The sequence below is a fragment of the Apis cerana genome, linkage group LG10 (genome assembly GCF_029169275.1).
Source record: "Apis cerana isolate GH-2021 linkage group LG10, AcerK_1.0, whole genome shotgun sequence".
Lineage (NCBI taxonomy): Eukaryota > Metazoa > Arthropoda > Insecta > Hymenoptera > Apidae > Apis > Apis cerana.
Genome location: NC_083861.1, coordinates 7982796 through 8008429, shown reverse-complemented (window position 1 = coordinate 8008429; position 25634 = coordinate 7982796). Strand labels below are relative to the sequence as shown.

At 45.4% G+C, this 25634-nt stretch overlaps 1 protein-coding gene across 2 annotated transcripts in view; it reads right to left on the bottom strand.

The window, feature by feature from the left end:
- The window catches only part of LOC107993614 (beta-1-syntrophin), a 298727-nt gene that overhangs the window by 143238 nt on the left and 129855 nt on the right, over positions 1–25634 (bottom strand). The window lies entirely within an intron of this gene.

Sequence of the window (25634 nt, the reverse complement as noted above, 5' to 3'; positions counted from 1 at the left end):
GCGTTCCAACTGTTTGTCCCCGATTTCCATCCGATTGGATTATACGCTCGCGTCACCGCGCAATTCCTATTGTTCCAATGAATTTGCTCTCGATTCGACGTGTTCTTAGATTAACTTTTTTTTGAAAATATTCCATTTTCCAATCGTCTCAGAATTCACGATTATCTCTTTCTTCGAGATTCTTCAGAGGCTTGCTGAATAAGCACAGAATCGTTCGAGAAAATATTCGAGCGGAATAGTTGGCAATTCGCGAGTGGACGATGATTGCCCATAATTTTCGTACGCGCAGTATTCGAAGCCTCGATCGTGAATCCATTCTTCCAGCCAGTAATTTCCCTCGATCGAATATGCGGCCGTTAACGAAATTCGCGACAATTTTCCGCGAAGGGAATCCCGTATTTCGTTTCTCGAGACTCGCGAGGAAACGAAGGAACGAAGCTCGGCGAATCCGCCGGCGAGGGTAAACAGCCACGAGTCTGAGAAAGCGTTTTTTCTCGAACAAGAGGTCAGAGAGAATCTACAGCAGGATGTTTAGAAAATGAAATATGCTTTCTCTATATCTGGGAAGAGAAGCTGGCACACGATGGTCAAAGGATGACGTCCAACGTTGACGTTACTTTTCGACGGTCCATTAAAGTAATTAAGAGGATTCGCCCGGGAAAATGCGTATACCCGGCCTGAAGCTACCCTCGGATAAGGGGGATGGATATATATATATATATTTTTTTAAAAATTCTGAAACTGCTCTACTATTAGTTGAAGCGGGATGAAAAAGCTGGATTGGAGCTACGCGCTTGTTGTGGACGACTGAATAACGATAAATTAATTAAGCGAGCGTGGAGCGAGGATGTTGATCAATTTTTGCGGTACAATTCTACTTGTTTTATTACGATCGCGGTTCGGAAAGGTTTGGTGCTCGAAGAGAATTGGAACGATAACCACCTCTGGTCGTTAGGTGGCCGTTGAGAATAATTTCTATTATATCGTGCCGTACATGCAAAACGAAAACCGTCGGGAGTACTAGCATCGAAATTAGGGATACTCGGAAACGGGACCGCGTTTACAGCAAAATGAGCAGGTTCCCGGAATAACCACGCCGCCTCTAATCTACTTTAGCAACTATCCAAGAACAAGAACTCGGAGGATAGAACAACATTAGTTTTCCTCCGGGAATCGAATCAATTTCCAGGATTAATTAGACGTTTAGAATCTTTCCCAAACGACTTACTCTCTCTATCTCTCCGATACGAATCGTTTTTGAAATGGTTGGATCGGCCCATCACTGCTGCGCCCGTTAAGATTTGCGGGAGAAACGTTGCAAAGGGGGAAGAGGAGGGGAGGAGCGAAGAAAATCGTGGAAAAATAGAGGAATCGGGGACGAAAAGCGGCCAATCGAGCTACGGGGACGGCTTGGGAATGGAGTAAAAACGGATAAACCGGAAGTCGATCGCTGTCCGTTCTTCGACGGAAGATATTTTTAATATCCGCTCGTCTTATCCCACAGCAGTCCCCGCACTATATATCGAGGAAGAGGAGGAGGGGGAAAGGAGAAAAGGGAGACTTGCCTCTATAAGAGGAATCATCTCGTATTGAAATTGCACGGAAATTTATCCGAGATCGTAACCCGCATGCATCCATGTACTCCCCCTCTTCAAAGTACGAATTCCTATGAAAAATGGATCGTTTCGAATTCATGAAAGCGGACAATCGATCCCGATCAAAGGCTATAATTTTTCGTCTTGCCCGAATTTTCGATTTTTTTTTCGATATGCTTCCTCCAAAACACGATTTTCGCACGATTCGATAAATTTCGCCCAATAAAAATTCGATCGAATCTTCTTTTCTTTGCGAACGATCAAAGAATCGCGAAAGCGTCCGTCGCTCAAGACGTTAAAAATGAAATCGAGAACTCGAATCCGTTCAGAGCAGTTACTAGAATAATCCTCGATACAGTGAGTAACCTTCAAAAGGGTTGCACAACCGCCAAAAGCGGAAATCCGCGTGTAACTGGCGTGTGCCCATTATTCGGGCGCACAATCGGATGAATCGATTCACTCGAATCAACGCGCGATCGACGTCGAAACGAAGTCGTTCGAACACGCTTTCGAGAGGTTCGCACACCCACCTGTGCTGTCCGATCTTTTGATCGACAGGTGGTAAACGCCACTTTGCGCGAGAACACAGAAAACGTTACAAGCGCGAGAATCCTTTCCCTTCTCTGTTTACGAGTATGTGACCCCCTCTCCTCTCCATCCACCCTCTTTCTTATGCATACCGCGCGCATCACCGATTTATTCCATTTATCGGGTAAAAATGTACAGATGATCTTGTTCCCATGAACGAGCTCGTATGAATATTGAACGATATGCGAAACGCGAGAACAAGCGTGTCGAATGTGCGTGAATTTTAAGTTTTTTTTTTTCTCTTTTTCGATATCAACGTTGTAGAAGATCATCGACATCGTTGAATTGAAAAATATTGTTCCAAGTGAAAGTATTTATTTGAAGAAAGTTAAATTTATCTTCGATTTATTATAATTAATTCTGTCCTTTCGTTGAATGTGCCGTTGAAAATCGCGTGATAATTTTCCGTTCTTCTTTTTTTTCCTTTAGAATGAGAGAAGATAGAAAATTATCAGGGATAACGTAGAGATGGTGAACGCGAGGTTCCGTAATTTGGGAAAAAATTTCTCTCTGCATTTCGCGGATGAAACGAAAGATCCAATTATCGAATTAGAGAATCGAGACCAAAGATATCTTTCCCCGAGTGTAATATAAGATTCGGTAAATAAGATAGCGTTATCCCTTCTAGATTGCTGAACCTTATTCTCGGGATAAATTTCGTTAGATTAAACGGCCAGCCCGTCTCGGGAACGCGATCCCTCGAGATTTTTATTCCCCGGCCAAGGACGGATGCCTGCCACCAGACGAGATCCACGGTCCGTGAATCTACCCCTTTTTCGCAACTCTCGCGTAATCGTATGATTTACATTCAAATTTCCTCCGCGAGCAATACGGCCTATTCCTCGTCGAAATTTATTCCAGATTTCCGTTGGATCCGTTGGATAATAAGATTCGAGCTTATCACAAAAGATGGAAACGTAAAATCCTGAGATATATCTCTATTCCTCCAAACCCTTGTCAAATTATTTAAAAAATTATTTAAAAATGGAATAGGTCATCGAACAATCGTCACGTTAATTAAGATCGTATTATCTTCCTAAAAGAATTTACAAAAGTATGTATTGCGCAATTTATTTATCATTTTATCAAATCCATCCATGTTTTCAAATTATATTCCACCTTTCGATCCACGTCTTTTCTACTCGTCTCTTTTTTCTCAGATATTCATCCAAGGAAAAATATAACGTAACGCATCGAAGGAGTTCGTTCTTTAACCAATCAAAGACAAACAGAGAAAACGTTTCACGTAACGTCCTAATTAATCGAGAAATTTAATCAAGAACCTCGAAAAGGGCTAACACGAGGTCACGAGTGGCGGCCATTTTAGAAATCTGAGAAACCTTGGAGCGTCTTGGCTACCCGGACAAAGAGCAATCTAGGAGCGGAAATCGCGCAATTAAAGAGAAAGAGGGGGTGGAGAGGGGTTGGTCGCTCGAATTTTACCCGGATCGCCAGACTCTCTGTTCGAGCGAGAATAAAAATCCGAACGGGGGGTGGCGGTCGTTTCCTTCGAGGAGGGTATATATATATATATATATTTAATCGAACGAATCACGAGAACGTCCACGATGGGCAAGGAAATAAGGAGAGATGAAAATGAACGCCCCTCTCTTACTTTTCCATCGTCTTTAAACTTTTTATTTCCTCCTTCGCACCCTTCCATATTTCATAGTCTCACGATCAAATAACTATTTCGCATTGGAACAAGATCATGAGGCGATGTTCACGATGAAGAAATTGGGATTAAAATCGAACAAGATCGAGGGGTGGAAAGGTGTTAGCTAATTCGAGCGATTGCTATAGAATAATTACGAAACTTGTATCTTTCGATTTGATATCGTTTCATCTTTTCCTCGTCCTATCAGATGCAAAGAACTATCCGAGTTTCTTTGATCGCGAAAAAATGGTAAAGTTTTGTTCGATCCAAGCACGACGTCCCGAATAAAATTTAGATATTCGAGCGATGAAACTCATGGATCCTCGCACGTATCCTTGGCAACCTAACAAAATCGTAAAATAAAAAAGGAAATCGAGGAGAACGCGCTCGAGATATCCCAAGGAAGGAATTTGGGATCTTTTCGAATCTCGGAATCGCATAAGAAGACGCATCTTCGACTTCGATTATCAAACGTGACTTAAAAATAACGCTTCGATCGACCGCTTTAAATGGCGAAGAAACAAGAACGTATATTAATCATCGAGCGACTTACGAGCGTAAATATACAACGAATATATCGATCGGATCCAGAGCTTCATACCTCGACACATATCTCTGGGGGATAAATCCCCCAGATTTCGCATCCCCGCCACGAAAGCGTCCAAGGTTTCGCGGAAATTCTAACGGCTCTCATCAATTATTCATCAAGTTGACGTCTGTTCTTTTCGATTCTTTCGATCCTGCCGCCGAATCTCGAATCGAATCTCGATCGAGGTCGGCCGGCCTCGATAATAATTTAAACACGGGGACGAATCGAGCATCCGTACGGAATTCGATCGAAAGTAAAGATCGAAGCGGCGAAAAAACGGACGCGATCTAATTTGTATGCGAGACACCGATAAACGGTTCGCGGAGAACCGATAAATGAAGAGAGAGAGAGAGCCGCGTTGTTACACGCTCGCCAAGAATTCTTCGAGGCTTGGCTTTACGAGCAAGCAGCCTCGTTTCGCGGACGGGTATTAAAATGTAAATTCGCCCGGTATCGTTTCATTGATCGTAAACAAGAGCGAGTGTCGCCCGGAACGAGGAAGAAGAAGAGAGAGAGAAGAAAAGCTCGCGATAACGTTGTTATCTTAAATTGAGCCTTTTTTTCATGCGCCGTCCGTATGCCGTTCAATTATACCCGGAACGTTTATAATTCTCCTTCGACTTTGCATAATGAAACCTCGTCCGCACGAGCGGATTCGATCGTCCGCGTATCATCCTCGTGGAAACTATAAATTTCAGGAATCGAGAGACAGAGAGAGAGAGACTGACTCGTCTCGACCAATCTTCGAGGGGGATAAAAGAGGGCGACGAAACGGGTCATAAACGGGTGCTTTTTCTCCGGTTCCTGGCGCGAACGACAAGCGTGGGGGCGCCAAATTGTGGCACATCTATTTGGAACGCCTGAATTTTTCCCCCTCCCGACTTTTTTCTCCACGAGATATAAATCGTGGATCGACGGGTTCGGTTTGGAGGAATATGGCACGGACGAGTGATTCACGAGGGCAGGGCAGGGGGGACCCTCTCCGCCTCGTGGACAAACGAGCCTAGGGTGTCGATGTTTCGCTTCGATCGGGATTCCGAGCGGAAAAAGGCGCCGTGTGTTTGATCGATGGGTGGGATGCGTTTCGTAGAATTGAAAATGGAGAGGATGCGAAGGAAACGCAAACGCGAGGATGTCGCATCGACGCTTTGGGGGGAGAGGATTTGTGAGGGATTGTCGTGGAATTTTTTTTTTTTAATTATACACCAAGGGACGTCCAAAAGAATTATCGTTATACGTAGGGGTTGAGAGTTGTAAGAGAACGGCTCGCTGGCTACGAATACACCGTGTATCAAATATACGAACGGGTCGTGAACAGCGCATTCCAGAACATAACTTCAACCCTCTGATCGAAACTTTCTTCGTATATCTATTTTCTTATCCTAGACGCCGTAACGAAGCGGAAATCGTTCGTTCTATCTCTCTTACGTGCTTATTGAAGCACTTCGACCGCTTGGTTAGACGACGAATGTTTGGGAAGAAATGTTAAACTTGTCACGAATAATTTGAAACCCCTCCCCGGTGAATTGTACGGATGTTCGATCGTCTTTGTTTCGCGATTTTTAACGCGCAATTTCGAATAACGATTCCAGAAGGGAAGAAAGCAAAGGGGAAGGGGAAATCAAAAGTCTGTGTATGCGGGGGATGAAGCGTGCCACTGAGTGCGGCATGCGGAAGCACATCATATTGGAAAAGTTGGCGGGCGCATCGAGAAACCATGGAAAGTAGCAATTAAAAGGGTAGTCGGACGTTGATGAAAAAGCGTATTTTCTAATGAATTTCGCGCAACAAGCCAGCCGCATACGCCGATGAAATTCACGAGCTTCTTTCTCATTAACACGTTCGAGAACGGCTTGAGCGGATTATGCATCGGGGGTGATAATCGAAGGGGTGATATTCGGTGAACAATTGGTATTATTTATCCAATTTATCCGTGTAACGACTCATATTTCGATACGTATGTTTCATAAATTATTCCGTGATTGGCCGTGATCGTTGCCAATGTCGAATACGGGTTTAAACACGGGTTATCTGTTTGAGAGGATGATCGAGAATTGATGGAAGATCTTGGGACACACCTTCGATCCGTGAAATTCTTCAAATTTGAAGAATATTCCCGAGCGTGTTTCGAGTTCTTTGCCGGATTCCTTCGTTTCGAGACTTTCACGGTGTTCGAATGTTTCGAATACGTCGAGATACTGTTATCTTCCGGCCTTCTTGAGACCTTATCTCTTTGTTGCCGGCAGAAGAAGATTAAATTTCTACGAGAGATAAAGAAAACTTTGATTCGATACCAAAAAGCAACCACGATTTTTCATCTCCCCCATTTTTCTCTTCGTTGCTCGGAAAGCGATCATCAGTCGGGTCGCATTGGTCTGCCGATAATTTTTCGCCACAACTTGGACGCCAATTAATTTTTCTATGAAAGAGACTCGCTTTTTCCCGCGATTCCGCCATGATTTTGAATTGAGGATCACACCTGGTGGCATCCGATGCATCTGCTAGAGTCCCTAATTGCGTACGACAACTTTGCCATTTTCGTCGCGCAAGAGTTTTGGAAATTCGATGCGATACCTCCGAGATTTACGATGCCAAGGTTTCCTCGCTTTTCCACCATCTTCCAAAACTCAAAATTGGTGCGGATTTCATGGTGCGCTCACGTTATACCCGATATTGAAAGAAGAAATGTTTTCGCAAATTGTAGGAAGTTAAGAATTTGGAAAACAGATACAGAAACGAACTTTGGCTGGAAGCTTCTGCAAAGCGATGCCAGTGATACTGAAAATGATTGGGATGATAGGTCGTTTCGAATTGAATTTGAAAGATCGAAATGAAAATATATTTAAAAATTCGAAGGAATTTTTGAGAATTTGGAAAAAATAATAGGAGAAAACATTCGAAGCCTGATTGAAAGCTTCTGCAAAGCGATACCAATGATTCCGGCAACGATTAGATCATTTCGAATACAATAGAGTTTGAAAGGTGCACAAATATGGAAGCTCGGAAATGGAAATATATCTAAAAAGAAGGAAACTCGGTCTCCAATGAAGCACACACCGTTTGATAATTACGAAGCGAAGAACGGTTGAAAATTAGGAGTTGAAAAGTTGAAGTACTCTCAACCTTTTGGTAAAGAGTTAATGCAGAGTTGGGCAGGTTTGAGCGTCGCCGTTTGTGCAACGTGCGAGCGAAATTTTCGTTTATTCACGACCAGCCCGAATTGGTGAAAATTTCAGGGAAATTGGAGACGGGGGGACGGTAAAAGTATAGGAAAAGACAAAAGCTAGTTTCCTTGATCCCGAGGGCCCCACCTTGTCGAGTCCAACAATTTCTTCGTTGAAGCGCGATGAATCTATCCGTTTAACCGAAACTCGACTGGCAATTCTGCCTCCCCCTCCCACCCTCGCAATTCCGTTTCCATTAAATCGCGACCATTGTTTCGGGTTCAAAGGGGCCGCCGCCGCCACGCAGGGGAAAAAGAAGAGAAGGCGGGGTTAAAGTTTCCGCCACCACGTTCTGTCATTTGCATCGCAAAGATTTCGTCTTTCATCAAACGGTGTTTTCTCAATCTTGGTTAAATTAGCGCCAACGTTCCCTTTTTTTCTCGGTTAACTCGTTTTTTTCCAGAGTCGAGATTTTTGAGAAAAGATATCGGTTCAAGGAGAATTCGTGGCCTTTTTTTTTTCTTTCCAGATCGCGAGAGATTTTCGAGAATTTTTAAATTCTTTAATAATTTTATTAAAATTCATAAATTCAATTCTTTCGTTTCTAGTTCTAGTGACGGAGATATTATTCATCAATTTTCACGAAATCTGTATTGTAGATAAAATAAACTTGCTTGAAAGATACACATCAATTACATTTATTTCCCGTACCTTTTTATTATTACTACTTTCTTTTTAATATAGTGGAAAACTAGTGTAATCTACCAACAGGGAATTTGCATGTCATTATCAAATATCGGCAAAATTTACCTACATCTATCATTATATGTATCGATAATATCGATAAAGGGTGAAAGTAATTGCTCGAATTCTTTTTTACTCAAAATTACTTTAACCTGATTACCTGTAAATAATTAACGATGTTTCATTAAATTTCTCGTATATTTAAAATATCGTTAATACATTAAAAACATGATTAAACTAAACAAAGAAAAAAAATATCTCTTCCCATCAGTAAACGATGTTAGCCAACGATCAGAATTTATCGAATCTATCAGAAATTCCAGCTTCGAACGATCCTTTCACGATTCGAATTTTAAAAAAATTCCCCAAGCAAAGGGATCGAGAGGAGAAGGAAGAACACCGCGAAGGGCCGTGCCATTTCCAAGGGTTTCGTAAATTCTTATCGTGGAATAAAAAGGGGAGGAAGAACAATCGCGATGACTGGTCGAGAGGAGCATCGAATTCCCGCAACGAGGTTTCACGATTCGCTTCGGGGAAGGCGCGCTCGAAGGATTTGCCGAGAGATCTGGAATCTCGTGGTGGGTGCACGCGCGCGAGGATCCTTTGAGGATGTCGTTGTTCGACGAGCGCCAGGCTTTACGACCGCTTCATCGATAGAGAGAGAGAGACGAGAAAGAATACACATAGAAAAAAAGGCGAGCGCGCGAAAGAGAGAAACGAATTCTCGCCTCTCTCGCAAGGGTTCGATCTCGTTGCGAATCGCAGGAAAATGTTCGAAACGGGTATTGGTCCCAGGACGAGATACCGAGTGGCAATATCGTGCTTTTCCTTCCCTTTTATCTAAACGATCCCTCGCACGGGGGAGGGAGAGAGGGTGTTCGACCACCGAAATCGCAACTCGCTGCCGTATGACGGGACACGGTATACCGAAAGCCAGATACTCGTGGCTACTTTTTCTCTTTTCTCGAATACAGTTCAAACAGATTGTCCCATCTCGACTTTTAATCCCGACCGAAAATTCCAGCGAATTACATCCTCGCTCGAGACACCTGAAATCTTTATCGCGTTTTCCGGTTCCCCCGTCGTTACGAAACCACGAGCCGCAACCGAAATATCTTCTTCTATATACGCGCATCCTGTGTACGCGCGCCTATTTGCATAACCTATACGCGGCGTAGAAGGAAAGGGGGCTAGAGTTATTCGTATGAATAAAACTGCGGAGTATCGCTGTTGGATTTCCGCAAAGCGGAAGAACAATATAAAGGGGACAGAGGGAAAGGGAGAAGGAGAAGGGGAAAAAAAGGATTTTTCAAAAGTTATCGCGACACGTGCGCGATAGGAGGGTGCGTTCGAATGGCCAGAAAAAAAGTGAGCCTCTAACAATAGCAAGAGTTTTTCGTGCTGGAAATAAAAAAAGAAGAAAAGGGAGAGGGGAAAAAGGAAGAAGAATTTGCCACGCTGTAGGTAATAGCTCGATGGAGGGTTTAATAGGTTAGGAAAGCGTTCGAAAAAAACCCAGTGTGTAACCCAGTCGCGCCTTTACAACTACTCTCTCTCTCCCTTCCTACCCGTCTTTTTACATCTATTCCAACCACTTTTCGACCGCGCAATTTTACATACGCGTACCCCCTCGCTTGCGCTCTTTTTCCCCCTCTTTTTCGAAAAAAAATATTATTTTATATTTTAATTTTAGTTTTATTTAATTCTATTTAAAAACTATTACTTAATACTATATATATATTACTTAATAATTATTACTTAACTATTATATAACTATGTACTTATTCAATGTAATATTTATATTTGTTTAAGTTATTCGAGGCGAGCGCACAATCGAACAATTATATTCCCCGGGCCCTCGATTAATCCGATCGGGAAATTTGTTGCGCGGTGTAGGCGGCGCGCTTAAAAGCTTCTAGGAAATCGAATCTAGGCGCGAGGTGGAGAGCACGCTCGTTCGAGCATACGAATAAAATGTTATTTGCATTCGGCGCGGGGGGATAGACGCGCGTGTGTAACCATCGATACGTGACCCGACACACGCGCGTAGACAAAGAAGTCACCCTTAATTCGTCGCAATTCCCTCCCCTTTTTGCCCTGCTTCGTTCGACACTTGGCGGGATGCGCGAGCGAACGAAATGGAAAAGGTCGAAGCGAGCGCGTGAAACAACCGTGGCCTCGTATCGTATGCACGAGGCAACGTCGCCACTTTCAACGGAAGCTACGGACGAGCGTAATATTTCCTTTCGCGAACCCGCCACCAGCCGAGCAGAGGAAATTGTTGAACGGCGGCGGCGGCGGAATAACGATTTCACTGACCTACGACGGCTAGGCGACGATCGTGTGTCTCGCTTTTTCGTCGTTACGCGTTACACGTCGCGGCGTGTACCGCTAGAACGACGGCGGTGGAATTATCTCGCGCGGGTAACCGCTGTTGGGCGATATAAAAGTGGCAGAGAGAGGGAGAGGGATCCGACGTTTCGAGAAATAATGGTTTCTGGTCGGAATTTTTCATCTCTCTCCTCGGATCGGGCCGCGTTTCCGGGGATGTATTAATATTGTACGAGGGTAACTAAGGGTTATTAAATATTTTGTCAGAGGAACGGAGAGATGCGTAACGAAGGGGACGAATGAACGTTTCCTCGGCGTAATAATAATTTAACATCGAAGGGAAGAGGAGCCTCGTTGACTAGGAAATTGGAGGGGGAGGAAGGGAGAGAGGTTGGTGGATTTTTGGAAAAAGAAAAGAATATTTCTTAATCGCATTGTTTCTCGACTTAGTCTTATTGGCTGGTGAGAATCATCGGCGAGCTTCATTGGAAATACATTAACGATCGAGCCCGGGACGAATGCTGATCACGTTTCGATACGCAGTTGGACGGGGGACGGGCTTCAAATAAAAATTCGCCGGAAATTGATAAAGTAAAAGGAGAATGGCACGTGCAATAAGAGATTGGCTCGCGTTCGAGAAAGAAAACTTGGTTTTTAAACGAGAAACCGAGACTCGGCCCCCGGTCGGTTCATTAACCGACTGATATTTCCATCGGTTCGATCGCTTTTCTCAAAGAGAGGAAAGCGAAGCTGCGAAGGAACGAGGAGTCTCAATCTCGGATAAGATCAAAGATGGAAAACCGAAGCGTAGCGTGGAAAACGCGATAAATACACGTGGCGTGTGCGTGTGTGTGTGTGTGTACATATATATATATATATATAAATCTTTGAAAGACGGATCCCGAAAAGGGTCAGCGAGTTGACTTTGAAAATGGATCCCACCGTTCTCCGCTTGCTCGGAGAAGGAAACGTAAAAAGCGGTCGAGATCGAAGTTGAAATCGAGTCTGAGCGAACGTTCACGAAACTGTAATTATTTAGACAGCGCGATCGCACCGTGTACCATCTCCACTGCCAGCTAACCATCTAATCGAGATTGCGTTTCAAGACGGTAAATCTTGTGTACACATCCGAGGCTATACACGCGTGCGTCTGCTCCCTCCGTATCGTCCCGCACGCTCGGCAAACACACGTACAGACGCGCATTCCTCCCCTTATTCCGTTGCAACGACCACCCCGCCTCATTAATATTTATCGCCCTTCACATTCGGAATAGAGAGAGGGTGAACCCGTGATGTCGCGTGGCCGTTGATAAAGAAAGAAGGGAGGATAGGAACGAAGGAGGCATGTGTACGTGTTTCGTCGATGATGATCCATGGATCGCGTGCGCGCTGTAAATAAGGTTGCGCCTCGTGGTGAAGGAGGGTTAAAAGGAGTCGAATAGAAATCGTTGCGAGAAGCGAAATCTTCGTGCCAGATCGTAGCGCGCGATAACGCTCGCGATACTTCGATTAAAGGCGGCGTCGATGATCCGAATGCATAAAGGATCGTCGAAGGAAGGGGAAAGAGGGAGAGAGAGAAAGAAGCGAGGGCTTCGAGCTTGCGAGTTTACAGAGATATAGACGGCGACGACAGCCGAGATCTCGCGCGGTAACCGCAATAATTTGATGTTTACGATATCACGCGTTATTGCAGTTGTTTCCCTCGACGAGCACGTACTAGCCCGCGAAAGGATTTACCAAGTGTTCGTATCGTTACACGGAAACGGGGAATCTGCCATAACGCGGCGTTACATCGGCGAAAAATTTCGAGCCGAACCGCACGCTCCCTGCATCCGCGACGATCGTAATAACCCGACCCCGTTTTAATAAACCATCCTTTAAATCCTATCACGGTTACGGGGAGCACGCGCTCATGAATACGAAAAAACGCCGGCGAGAATGAAACGTTCGGAAAAAGGAACGTCCACCCTTTTCACGGAATCCTATATCTCGTTCCGCTGCACACACCCTTTCTCTTTCTGGTGGCCGCGCTCCATCCGTGGTATCGCGCGCCATTCGTTCCACGTTGAACTTTGCATTCCGTTAAACCGTAGGATCAACGCGCGCGCGAGGAATGCTAAAAATCGAGGGGGAAGGGGGGACGGAAACGTCGAAATTTGACTGAGGATTTAAGGCACGCTCGATTTATCCGGTGCCTTCCTTCCGGCTTATTAACTCCTCCCGCACCCCCGCTGTACCGAACGACGACGTAACCATCCCTCTTGGTACGGGCGCATCCCGTTCGAGGCTCCTCCGTTCGCAGAGACATTGATATTCGACGGACGCGTCGTTTCTCTCGATCGAGAACGCTTTTTCCGAACCCGGTGCTGCCCGGCCGGGGAGAGATGCGATCGACAGGGGTAAAGTGAAAAACACGAGGATCGAGAGGAAGGGAAAGAAAGAAATCCAGGGAAGGAATGATCACGCTCGATTGATTCGAGATGTTGTTCCGTATATATGTATATCGAGAGTGGATCGGTTTCCAGATCGATACCGGGATGAATATTAAAGTGGGAGGATTGAAACGTTGAAATATTTTATTCCGTTACGATTGAAAATTGAACGCGAAATATTGGATACGTTGGATAATCGATCTTAAGTGTAATTGAAACAAAAATGTACGTACGAATGAAATTTTGAATTGGTGAATTTAGAATTCTTTTCGCGTGTTTATGTATATTTTTGTGATAAAAGTATGGAATTTTTTAAAAAATGAAAAAAGATACGCAACGTAACGAGAATATAAAACATGCATAATAAAAATGGAAATAAAAACGTATATGTATATGTTACGATGAAATTGTAAAAAAATAAATATCGTATACGTAATGTCGTATTTAAAAATTTTTATCATTCCAGATAAATATATTCATTTATCGGGCGATTAATATGTAGATATATTGGCCAGTAAACGTATATATTTATCGAATATGAAATTATTAGAGATAAAAATTATTCTATCTCTAATTGCTTCGAAACTAAATATTATTCCCGTTCATTTAAATACGACGCCATAATACGTATGGTAAACGCACGAATGGAATCTCCAATTCGAAATAGATTAAGAAATGAAATAGCGATCGATATATTGCATTTACATTATACGAAATATCAATAGTTCACGAATTTTGACAAAAATATATACGTCTATAACTTAAATGCAAGCTACTTCGCGCCTCTCGTGTGTCAAATGCAAACTGCATTTCGTCGTGTCCCGACATTCGAACGGTTAACGCAAATATTGGCTCAATAAATTACTTACATGTGCCTACAGAACTTCCATCGTCGTCCAACGAATGCAATAAACGAATCTTGATGCACCCAGCTAACGTCCAAGTAACAAGATGCACGAACACCAATTCAAATTATTACGAAAAAGTTAAACTACGCGATTATTCGTTTCACTCGAGGCACGCGACATTACTACGATACGTACGAAACACGAATGACTAAATATTTCAACCGACGAGGTCGAATTACGACGAAAATAAACGAGGAAAGGACGTTAACCTTGTTTACGTTCGAGGAGACGGCGCGACGCGGCGTTTCGTGTATACGTTACATAACCGTAATCGACTTTCACATCGTTAATTACGCGATATTGAGATTATTGGTCGAATCTGATTAACTATCACTATCACTGGTCGCACAATGAGTTTAGATAGCGAAAAATTGTATCGAAATTCCAGCTAATAACGCGTAAAAAAACGAAAATTTTACGGACGTATGACGCACAACGATCTGCCTTCTTTTACGGTACGGTGACACTGGCGCCAATTCAGGAGGTCACGTGACTTCGAGTCACGTATTCTCGAGTGGCGCGATATTAGAAATGAAAATGATAAATGCACCAAATATAAATATCGTTAAATCGACAACTTTCGTTGATTTCGATAATTTAGCCTACGATTTTTTATTACAAATAATTTGCAAATTAATTCTTCGATGCTCCCTAATAATTTTTATCGTGCCATGTGTAATTTTTAATCGATATTTTTTTCAAATAATTAATTATTATTACGAAACTTTTTATTATTGTTGAAATAACAAAAAAAGAGAATTAAAATAAAATATCAGATAATACCACGAATCTTCTATATCCTTCCATTTCGTAATATTACATTCTACATTCTATTTCACGACAATGTAACTAAAATATCTCTCCAAAATTAGACAAACTCAGAAATTCATCTCCTCCAGCATCATTACAAAATCTCGATTTTATATTCCTATTTTATGCTGCTATTTTATGGAATTTTAGACGATAATCCATAAAAATTCTTAAATTCTAATTAACTTGCCGATAACATGCGAAACGATTCGAGGGGGAGACGAAACACGAGGAATGTAAATTAATGGGAAGCACAATTCTGGGGATACACGCGTATCGAAGAAGCAAGGAAAAAAGATCGACAGACGCGGAGATTCAACGCGTCATCGTCGCGAAACCCTCGCGGATTAATAACACGGGGGAACGAGGCCGGTGAATGAGAATCAAAAAGCTCGACGCGACGACGACATCGGGATTGACGCGGAGTCTGGCCTAAAGGATTGATTAATTTGTGCCCCCCTCTCTCTCTCTCTCTCCATTTGGATTCGTTTCGATGAATGGGCCTTAGATTAAGAGTCAGCAAGATACTCCTTCCCCCGCACGCGCAATGGAAACGATGACTGTGGAGTTGCATGAAGGGAGGGAGGATGAGGTTTGACACGGGCGGAGGATATATCCGTGGAGTTATGGCCGGTATGAAACCCATAGCAAATGATGCAGGAATACGTGACCGGCGAGCAAAACGAGAGCTTGGATACGAGGGGCCGAACTCGCCGGCCAACCCCTTTGGCATGGCTGCAATCAGCAACGTGCAACTCCGAAATAAATTCAATAGGAACGGCGTTGCACAACGTACGTGGGGCGACGATACTGCGGCCAGCAACGTCATCGAACGAATTTTTCCTCCATGGATTCCGCCAACTTTACTCCACCGCCCCTCTCGCAAGATTAACCCGGCGATGGTTGGATCTCTCGAATTTTCCAGGTAAGAGGATGTTTAGATCGGTGGAAGCTGGCGGCGGGTGTAGGAACGATTCCAACGAGTCGATATCGTGTTTCCTCGATCGAGATACCATCGAAGAGAAACGGAAGAGGACGTAACTCTTCCACCTGCCTCTTTATTCCCGATAAAATACCTCCATCGCGCTATCGGTGGGGGGAACGTGGTCCGTGGAAAGTTGGACGGGGGTCGCGGCGAAGTTTCGTCGTCGAGGCTTGGGAACAACGAGGCGTTCCAACGATCTCCAACGTCGATATAAAAGTTACTCCCTTTCCGGCGCGGCGGAGGGGCGATTAGGAGAAAAATACTGCTTCTGGTTTTCCCCGGTGTATCGAACGAAGGTAACACACGGCTGTGAAACCCGACGCTGATGAATGCTGATGTATTCAATCAAGGGGATTGGCGTGATCTGGCGAAATGTCGTTCGGGGATCGAGTGGGTGCTGCGAGATACGTTGGAAGCACGCTTCCGTTGGTTGGTTGCAATCTACGAATCTGTTATGGCGAACATATTGGATCGTGGATACGATACAATCAGAATTTCGCCCTTGTCCATCGCATCGTCGCCTCTCCATTAAATTCCAATCGACGAGATGCGAGACGAGCGACTCGCGCTCGAAGGAAACAAGAGGCGACGAGGCGTTTTGGAACGTCTCGAGAGATCGCGGCTCGACCACGATCGATCAAAAATTAATTTCCAAGAGATCCTCGAAAGACTCGACTGCGCTTCGAAAGAAGACGCCAGGGACGATTTCGTTTCTCCTAGACTAGAATTTCTTCGTTCACGGCGTGGCGTTTTCCTCGAGGTTTACGCAATCGTCGTCGACCGTAAGGCTTCCCCCGAGCGGAAAATTATATAACATTGTCTGAAGAAACAAGAAGGGGGAGGAAAGCCTCGAGGAGAACGAGAGGGAGAGAGAGAGAGAAAAAAAGAAAAAAAAGGAACGAAGAAATCGAGGCGACATCGCGGAACGAAGCGGCGGAACAGCATCAGTTTTTCCCGAAATAAATCAGACGACGTTTAAAACTACGAGAGTGGCGAGAAGGAAGAGGGGGAAAAGGAGGACGCAGGGTGGTTAGACGGGGAGAACAAAAGGAAGGAGGGGGAGGAACGGCTCCAGCCAGATTTTCAACCTGCCGGACCCTGCGATATTAAATATTTCAGACGTCCGTTGTCCCTCTTCTCCCTTCTCTTCCTCCTCCTCATCCTTCTCCTATCTCGGCGCTCCCGTTTCCTCGTCCCACGGCGCTCGCGCCTCCGCACAAAACCCCCCTAAGGCACTAAAAGGGAATTTTACAACCCAAACATTTCGCTGGGACGAGGGAAAGAGAACGGGGAGAACAAAAAGCGTGGCCGTGTGAGGAAACGAGGACGAAAGGCATTTCGACGACGCGACACGCCACTTCCGCCGCTTGCAAAATCCTTTTTATGGAGTTTTCCTCCGAATAAACGAGGCGTCCCTAAACAAAAATCATCGTTACCCCTTCGTGGGCGTAATCTAAAATTACGCCACGGCGTGCGGATAAGGAATTGAAGGATGGTTGAGAAGGGGGCGGGGGGGTTAAAGAATAGATTGGAGGAAAGAGGAGGATGGAGGAGAAGGGTCGTCTCTCGTGATTAGTAGTGTTTCTTGGGCGAAATGGTGGCGGTACATCAATCGCGTCGAGAGAATAGGGTGTTGAATAAATGATAACGCTACGTAGCCGCGAGACCATTTCCTCTCGACGCTTCTTCTTCTTCTTCTTTCTCTTCTTCTTCTTCTTCTTCTTCTTCTTCGTCTTCGTCTTCTTCTTCCTCTTCTTTCCTCTTTGTATCGCGACGTCGCCTCGACTCGTCGCGTAACTCTCGTTTACCTTTAACGGAGGGAAGGGAGATTCTCACCGCGTCGCAGGGAGAAGGAAAGTTTTTCACTCGCTCGAGAGGCGAAATCTGCGTCACGCTCGAAAGAAGCGTGGACGAGATTAGATAACCAAAGAGGGCATCGGGGAGAAGTGTTCCGAAAATCGGTGGAAATTCATCTCGGTGAATTTTGCGCGAAATATCGTGCGAGATATCGTGTATTTTCAACGAAAGTCAACGAAACGTAGCAACCGGGCGTTTCGCAGGGGACTATTGTGAAGGCGCGGATTCTCCCGATTTTCTCAAGGGATAAAAACGTACTTCGTACATCTTTCCCTTGGTGTAACCACGCAGAAAGGGAATCCATCGTGGGAAACCGCTCGAGCGAATTTTTCCACCGTATACCTCCTCGGGGACCGCATGTAAATCCGATAAAATTTACCCTGCACGTTGCACACCACCACCGCGCGACCTGCTCCTTCGTTCAAACCTCTTCTTGGCCACCCTTTGTCCATTCGCTCTACCAAATTTCCATTCCGAAATTTACGATCGAAATTCTTTCACGCGCGCCCCACCACTTCCCTCGTTCGCCAACGGTTCGCCCCGCCCGCTTTTCTCCTTCTTTCCGTGGATTCTTCGATTAATAATCCGATTACCACGCCATTCTCGAAGGAAAATCGCGATAAGCTCGCAATTTATCGAATGGAATAATAATAATAATAATATATACCGTCGTGGAACTTTTCGCAATTTTTCAGTGTAGATTTTTCCTTTTCTCTTTTTTTCCCCCTTTTCTTTTTTTTTTTCACGAAACGAAGAAAGAGCGAATCGAGTCTCGATAAGAAAAGTTTTAAATCTTCGAGCGGCCAATTGTTCGTGCCAAGGAAACTTCATTCCGTGGTCAGGCAACGCACGGCCACGAATCAAGTCACCAGCAACCCACCCCTCCCCCTCATTTTCCCTTATCCACGGCCTCTCGTCCTCCCCGCCATTCGTCGACCGCAAATGGAACGGCTGTTTCGCCCTGAATTTATTACGGGACCGTGAATTTCTCCGGAGCCCCATTTCACCCTATTTCGCCTTTATTATTGTTATTAGCATCCACCCTATGCCCCGCCCCATATTTCACCCTCCCCCTCACCGTTAACGCCCACTTTTTCTTTCTTTTAACCACCTTCGACCCCCTCCCTCCTCGACCTACACCCCAACACTTCCCTCCCCTTCCCTCCCTTTCCCTTGTATCTTCATAACACACGCGGTGTTCATCGAGTTCGCGTAATCGAGAAACCAGCGAGGAATCACGATCACGCGCTGGAAGAAAGGAGGGGAAAGAAAAAAAGGAGGAGAAGAAATGAGAGATGGACGGTTGAGAGACGGGAGAGAGTGAGAAAGGGTGGAAAGATGGGTCAGCCAGCTCGAGGGGCGAGGGAAAGGGGACGAAACGCGAGGTTGGCGTAGGCGTCGACAGGAAATGAAAAGGGGTTGACGCAGCGAAACTCGGAGAAACCTGCGCTCGCTGCCTGTTAATTGGCGCGAATTACGCCTTTTGCGCCGCAACGAGACCGAAGAGCGGCTACCGGTCCTTTTGGGTTTCGGGGATGAGGGGAAGCCACCCCTCGAAAGATACCCGGAACATAAGTCACCGATTTTTTTCTCTCTCTCTTCCCACTTTCCTCCGACTTTCTTTCAGGATGTCCTTTGAGATTCTTCCCTTTTGCTTCGAAAAAGAAAACCTTGGCTCTCTTGAAAAGAGAACGCTTTGGAAATCCGCGTAGAATCAAGTGTGGAAGATTCAGGGTAAATTCGTTTCGCGTTTTTTTTTCGTCGTTGCCCGAGTAAATTAGAGAAACGATTGTTTTTAATCTCTCTTTCTCCCTCTCTATGTAATTCTCCCTCCGTTCCATCGACATAATCGAGAAGGATATATCCAATCGAATTTCTCGTTCACGCTCGATAAACTCTAGTGCACTCCTCCTCTCAACGAAACTCTTTCTTCGTTCACTTTCCCTCGGCAAAAACACCCTTCCGAAACCGAAACTCGGCCACGCGTTTGATTTGACTCTCGATAATCGTTCGTCGAATAATTTGATCGGGGACGACGAGAAACGAAGGAAAGAAGAAAAAAGGAAAAACGATAACGAGGGATAAGTGAAATGTTGTTGCACGAAGATTGTTCTTCAACGGATTGAATCGCGACGGGTGTTGGCGTGTGTAGAACAGGGGAGCGATGAAACGCGATAGCTGTACGACCGGTAATCTTTGCCTGGCGCCACGCGTTCCCCTCGTTAATTAAATATAATTACTTTTATCGGAGCACCGTCGACAGCGATCGGCGGGGGTCATCGCGAGATAAATCGGCCCGTTGTTCGAGGAACATCGGAATGAACATAGGCTTGGTTATTTCCGATCGTTTCCGATATTTCATTCTCGCGCGGTTGAATTCGAAACGTACGAATCTGAGAGGTGAAAGAAGTTGGAAAAGAATAACAAGCGGTTAGTAGTAAGGGCGAAGAGCATCCGATGAGAATAAAAGGGCGAATCGACGAGGGATATATCGAAATTAGGAGTAATATAAAGTGAATTTTTCTCCGTCGTGCCATCTTCCTCGAAGGTTAAAACGGCCGATCGATAGAGTCGAAATTCCATCGATAAAAGATTCGTGGAAAGAGAGAGAAGAAGGAGAAGGAGAAGAAGGAGAAGAAGGTGCTCGTGGCGCGTTGCATGGTCGATTACACGCAGCCTTGAGCAAAAGAGGCCGTGGTGAAATTAGAAGGTTCCGTTTGGTTGCGGTCGCTCCCGGGGATCTCGTAACGATCGGCTGGCCGACGAAGAAAGCGCTTTGCCGGGGCCAAATTACCCTCCAGGCATTTACGGATTAACGGGATAGCCGTTTTAACGATCGACACCGGGCGTCGCTGATATAAAAGCTGGATCGCGCGCCCTTCACGCGTCGTACGCGCGTGACGGAGAACCTTCGTTTCGATCGACGTTTTACGACGTATAAGACGTAAGAGCTCGCGTAACTCGTCCTCGATCCCTTTCTTCGGCCACGAAACGAGAAAAACGAATAACGTTCACGCGCAAAGGGACACCGTTTTTCGCAAATCATAATTTTCTCCGTCATCCCTTTCTCTGCTCAATGCACGCGCTCGGTTAAGTAAAAGTGTACGAGCCGCTCGCGAGAAATAAGACACTACTAATGCAAGTTCCAACATTATGGTAATGCGGACGAAGTTGGAGAGATCTCCCCTAGCTCGAGAGCTTAGTTACACGACGCGAAATTAATTGGGTAGGAATTCTTCTCTATTTTATCTCGTAAAAAGTTACCAAATCGACCAATTTCTCGCGAGTTCTCAAGAGGAGGGGTTAGACCGCCAAGGGGGCGTAATTGGTGGAAAACTTATCGATTCGGAAATGGATCCGGGCTGGAAATTGGATTTAGGAGAATCGTTGGTTAACAAGTTCGTCGTTGGTTAACGACTTCGTTATCGGTTTTGGATGGAGAATGAGGAGCTCACGCGAGCCGTTTCCGGATTCCGTTTGAGGGACACGGGACAAAGGAAACGCGTTAGCTCAGGACGCGCGTTTATCTCAATTTGAAAGGGCTACCCTCATCCAACGGAAACGTAATCAGACAGCCCTGCCGGGACACGCGTGCGGATCATCGTGTGGAAGGAAGAATTTTCGCGTTATTAAACTTCCTTCCTCCATCCGCACACGATTTTACGTTAACCGAAACGAACTCGATCAAAACGAACCAACGAATTATTAATATTATTAACGGCCCGCGCGCACGGATTCGTTCCGATAAGAAGCTCGCCCTCATTTCCACCCGATACCGACCTCCGTCCGAAACTTTAATCAACGAAACGTTACGAACGAATCCAATTTACGTATCTCTCCTACGTATCTCGCCGGTTAACGAAGTAAATTCACTCTACCACTCGCTCGTAGCCCGAAAACTTAACCAGAAACCATCCCAACAACCCGCCAGACGATTCCTTTCCGCGATCGCACAAAGAATCCTCCCTCTCCCTCTCTCTATCTCTGTCTCTATATATATATCTCTCTCTCTCCAGGATCGCGAAATACAAGCGCCTTTTAGCTGCGATTCGGAAGAAAATCGAGAGACTCGTTACGATGGATAAGGAATACTTGGCGCGCGGCCGTGGACGTCCCTAAATCTGGCGGCGAAATCGAGTTGGGGGAGGGGGCGAGCGGAACGTCGAGAGGCAGCCGAGATGAAGATAACAGGCGTGGCGGACGGTACGCCTGCGGTGAATGGATAAGGGAGGAAAAATATCGTCTCGATCCTGAGACGTTCGTTGTTCCATCAGGTTCGTGATCCATCGCTGTTGAGACAAAGGGGGATGAGCGCGAGAGACATGTTTGAGAAAAGTATCCCTCTGTGTTTGCGTTCGGCGGGAAAGTACCGCTATCCTGCCTCGTCGTGTTACGTGATCTTATTCGTATGCGCGTAATGTATATCCTGGCGTACAGTGAATTTAATTTTGGGAAGCGTTGAAGAAAGCGTTATTTCGAAGCTGTTATTATATTATCGTTATTTTGTCGATAATCGTGTCTACCCTCGATGGAGATCAGATTTTCAACGAGAGTAATAATAGATATAATTATATAAAATGGAAAGAATATAAATCGATTTTCACAAGCATTTTCGTCGATCTTTCGAGAGAGAATCTTTTCTACGAGGCATCACCTATTTGGGGAAAAAGCAACTCGACGAGTGGACTCCAAGTTACGAAACAAAAATTACAACGTTCGATTTCCTGTGTTCGTGATGAGGACCGCGTTTGGCGCGATTCCAACGAGGCGTAACGTCGCGATACGCGTTACGACCAACAACCTTTCTCGAGGAAACCTTTTTCGCTCGTTCGAGCTTAAATTTTGCCTCGATTCTCCACTCGGCGAAAATATTGGACGGGGTGCGACAATCGTTACCATTCTTTCACGCACCCTCGAAAACGCGCCAACCACCTCCCTCCCCTAATCAGGCTGACGCCTTCGAGTGGCGTTTTCCACAAGGAGCGGAACTCGCTTCTCAGCCGAATTCTCGAGTGCGTAACTCGTTTAACGATCGTTTGTTAAGGCCCCCTGCTATCCCTCGTCTACCTGCAGACATCTGTCCTCCATCTATTGTCCATCCGATCCAATTTTATACGTTCGAAAAAGGAAGAAATAAAATCGAAAGTGATTCGAGAGGAGTAACGTATTTTTCTATCACCATATTCTCGATCGTTCGAGCCACGCTGTGGGAATAGGTTGAGAGAAGAAAAAGAAAGGGAAAGGGGAGAAAGGAAGGAAATCACTTAAAGGGAGGCATAACGGAAAGACACCCCGGGGAACGCGAGTGTCCACCTCCCTCGAATCCGAGCGACGATTAATCACCGAGCGGCTAATATCGATTGGCAAATATACTCCGAGATCGAGGTGCAGTGATCCTCGAGAAGCGATCCATCACAATCAGAAAAATGATCGGCCTGGCGCGTTGCGGTCGGTCGGCGAGGAAAACAGCGTTTTCGATTACGATCAACCCCTTTTCCAACAGTCATTTTCACGGCTGGTCGCGTCCAAAGGGGGAGGAATGTCCAGGAGAAGGGGGAAAAAAGAGGCGAGCAGAGTGTAGAGATTCAACCACAAATTGATAAAGTTATTAACGTCCGCGTGACCCGTCGTCCGATTCGTTAATTAAATCGCGATCGAATCGGCGCTTCATTTTTATCTTTCCCCTCTTCCTCCCCCGATTCTTCTCTCACGCTCTCCCCCTCCATCCGTATCGCATTTGGAGAGATGGATTAACCAGCGAATAAGGCACAAAGAAAGAGGGTTCGTCAAGTTGACGAAGAACCGAGCTGAAACTTCTGAAGAGAAAAATAACGGGAACGAGGGGGCGGAAAGTTGTCTCAACTTCGAGGTTCGAAGGTTGAGAATCAAGAATCACGATAAATATTAGGTAATGGCCGGTAAGGAGAACGGTAGAAACGCGGGAAATTATATATATTCGATAAATAAAGAAAAAAAAAAGAGCTCGAATAATTTTTATCCATTATTCCTCTCTTTCCCGCTTGCTCGCGTTTTCGTTTTCACGCGATTTCCCGCCTCGTTTCCCCCATTATTCCCGTGGAAAACGCCACGTATCCGGCTTCGTATCCGACCCCTGTTTACCATTCGACGCCATAATTTAACGAGACACTTGTTATTATCAATTTCAGGTTTAACAGAGTGATAAACGCCTGGATGGCAGCCCAGGAGAGACGTTCTCGCAACGCGGCGAGAAGAGCCGAGAAGGGACGTAACAAGATTTATCGTTAAGCGTGGATTGGACCTGGCCGTGTACACGAGGTGCAGGGGGAGGGGGGCGGCGACGGGACGTCGGATAAATCGAGGTTGCCACGGATTTTTTTGCGACTTGTCGGTGGTGCACGAATCGCTACCATCCCCTAAATGAAAGAACCGTCGAAACCGTTGCGATTGTACGGGGTTGTACACATTTTCATCCCCATTTCCCCTTCCCTTTTTTTATTTATTTATTTATTTCTTTTTTTTCTCGAATCTAACCGATAAATCCGTCCCCCTCCCACAACTCCTTTACATAAATCTCGTGCAACTTTCTCGTTCCCGCGAAATTTCCTTTTTCTCGCGATCTCGTATATAATACAAGCTGTTTAACACGTGAGCCTCTTTTTATAACCACGCCTCGTTTTTCGAGAAACGCGAAACACCTAACCGACAAATCCGTTTTCACCTTTCCGTGCATGCCTTCGCGTATCTCCCCCCCTCTCTCTATCGCGATAACTTTGCGGTAAACGTTCGACGGCGAGAATTTCATCGTTTTCTCGTCATCTTATTTCCAATACCCCGTCACCCGTTTCACAACGCGTGACTATTTTTTTTTTCGAGAAACGCGGTTGAATAACGACGTCGAGATAGAGCTTTGCGATCCCGTTTATCGGTTCGAAAAAGAAAGAAAGAGAGAGAGAGGGAGAGAGAGAAAAGAGCGGGATCGTTGAAACGGAACGAGCAACGCGGCATAAACAAGCGGAAACGATTAGAAAGAATCCGCGCGAATTTACGGGCGTTCGATGGCGGAAACGCGGGGCGTAAATAAATTCGTAAATTCACGATCTCTCGTCACGATATCCCCTCACTGCGATAAAATACGCGAAATGCACGGTTGGATGCATCAACTCGGTCCCCCATTTTAAACACTCCGCGGGTATCCATATCGCGGCCATTGATAAATCGGGCGCGCCATTCTTTTCACGGAGTTCAAGTTTTTCCACCACGTGTTCCGATAAATATGTAAACGATATTGAGAGAAAGACAGAGAGAAAGAAAGAAAGAAAGAACAAATTCACGATTCTATCACGAATTTACGCGATCGATATATCTATCTGAAATTCCAACCGAACGTTGTAAAACGCAGGCATTGATCTGCCAGGCTATTTTCGATCAAGCTTTTTCTATTAATTTTACGCTCTCCGTCCTTTGATCCATGACTCGCTATCGAGACTTTTACACCCGGTCGTAAACCGTCTAATTCATCGCGGTGGTGGAATGTTTACCCACCGCGAAGCTAGCGAGAAAATCGATTCTTTCCGCGGCGCGGCGTCGCGAGAGAGAAAGAGAGAGAGAGGAGGGGTCGTGTCGTATCTGGGGGATCGAGGGTCAATATTTTCAGGAGGACCCAACCAGGAGACGTCATAATGGGGAGGGCGCAGGGACGTTTGCTGAGAAAATAAGGAGCGACCCCCGGTGACGAATCCCAGGCGAAATTAGAAGCTGTGTGCCGGGCAAACTGCGGCGAATCGCGCGAAATCAAATTAACGCGAGTGGCGCACACGTTATATATATATAATATAATATCGAAGAATGGAGGGAATGGGCCGGCTGTTAATGTCGGCGATAATTGCCGTAATTTCGCCCTTCTTCCGCAGATGGACAACGAAACGACGAGCAGTGAACAGTGGAACAGAACAAACGGATTCGAAACGATTTCGTGGAAACGTGGAAGAAATT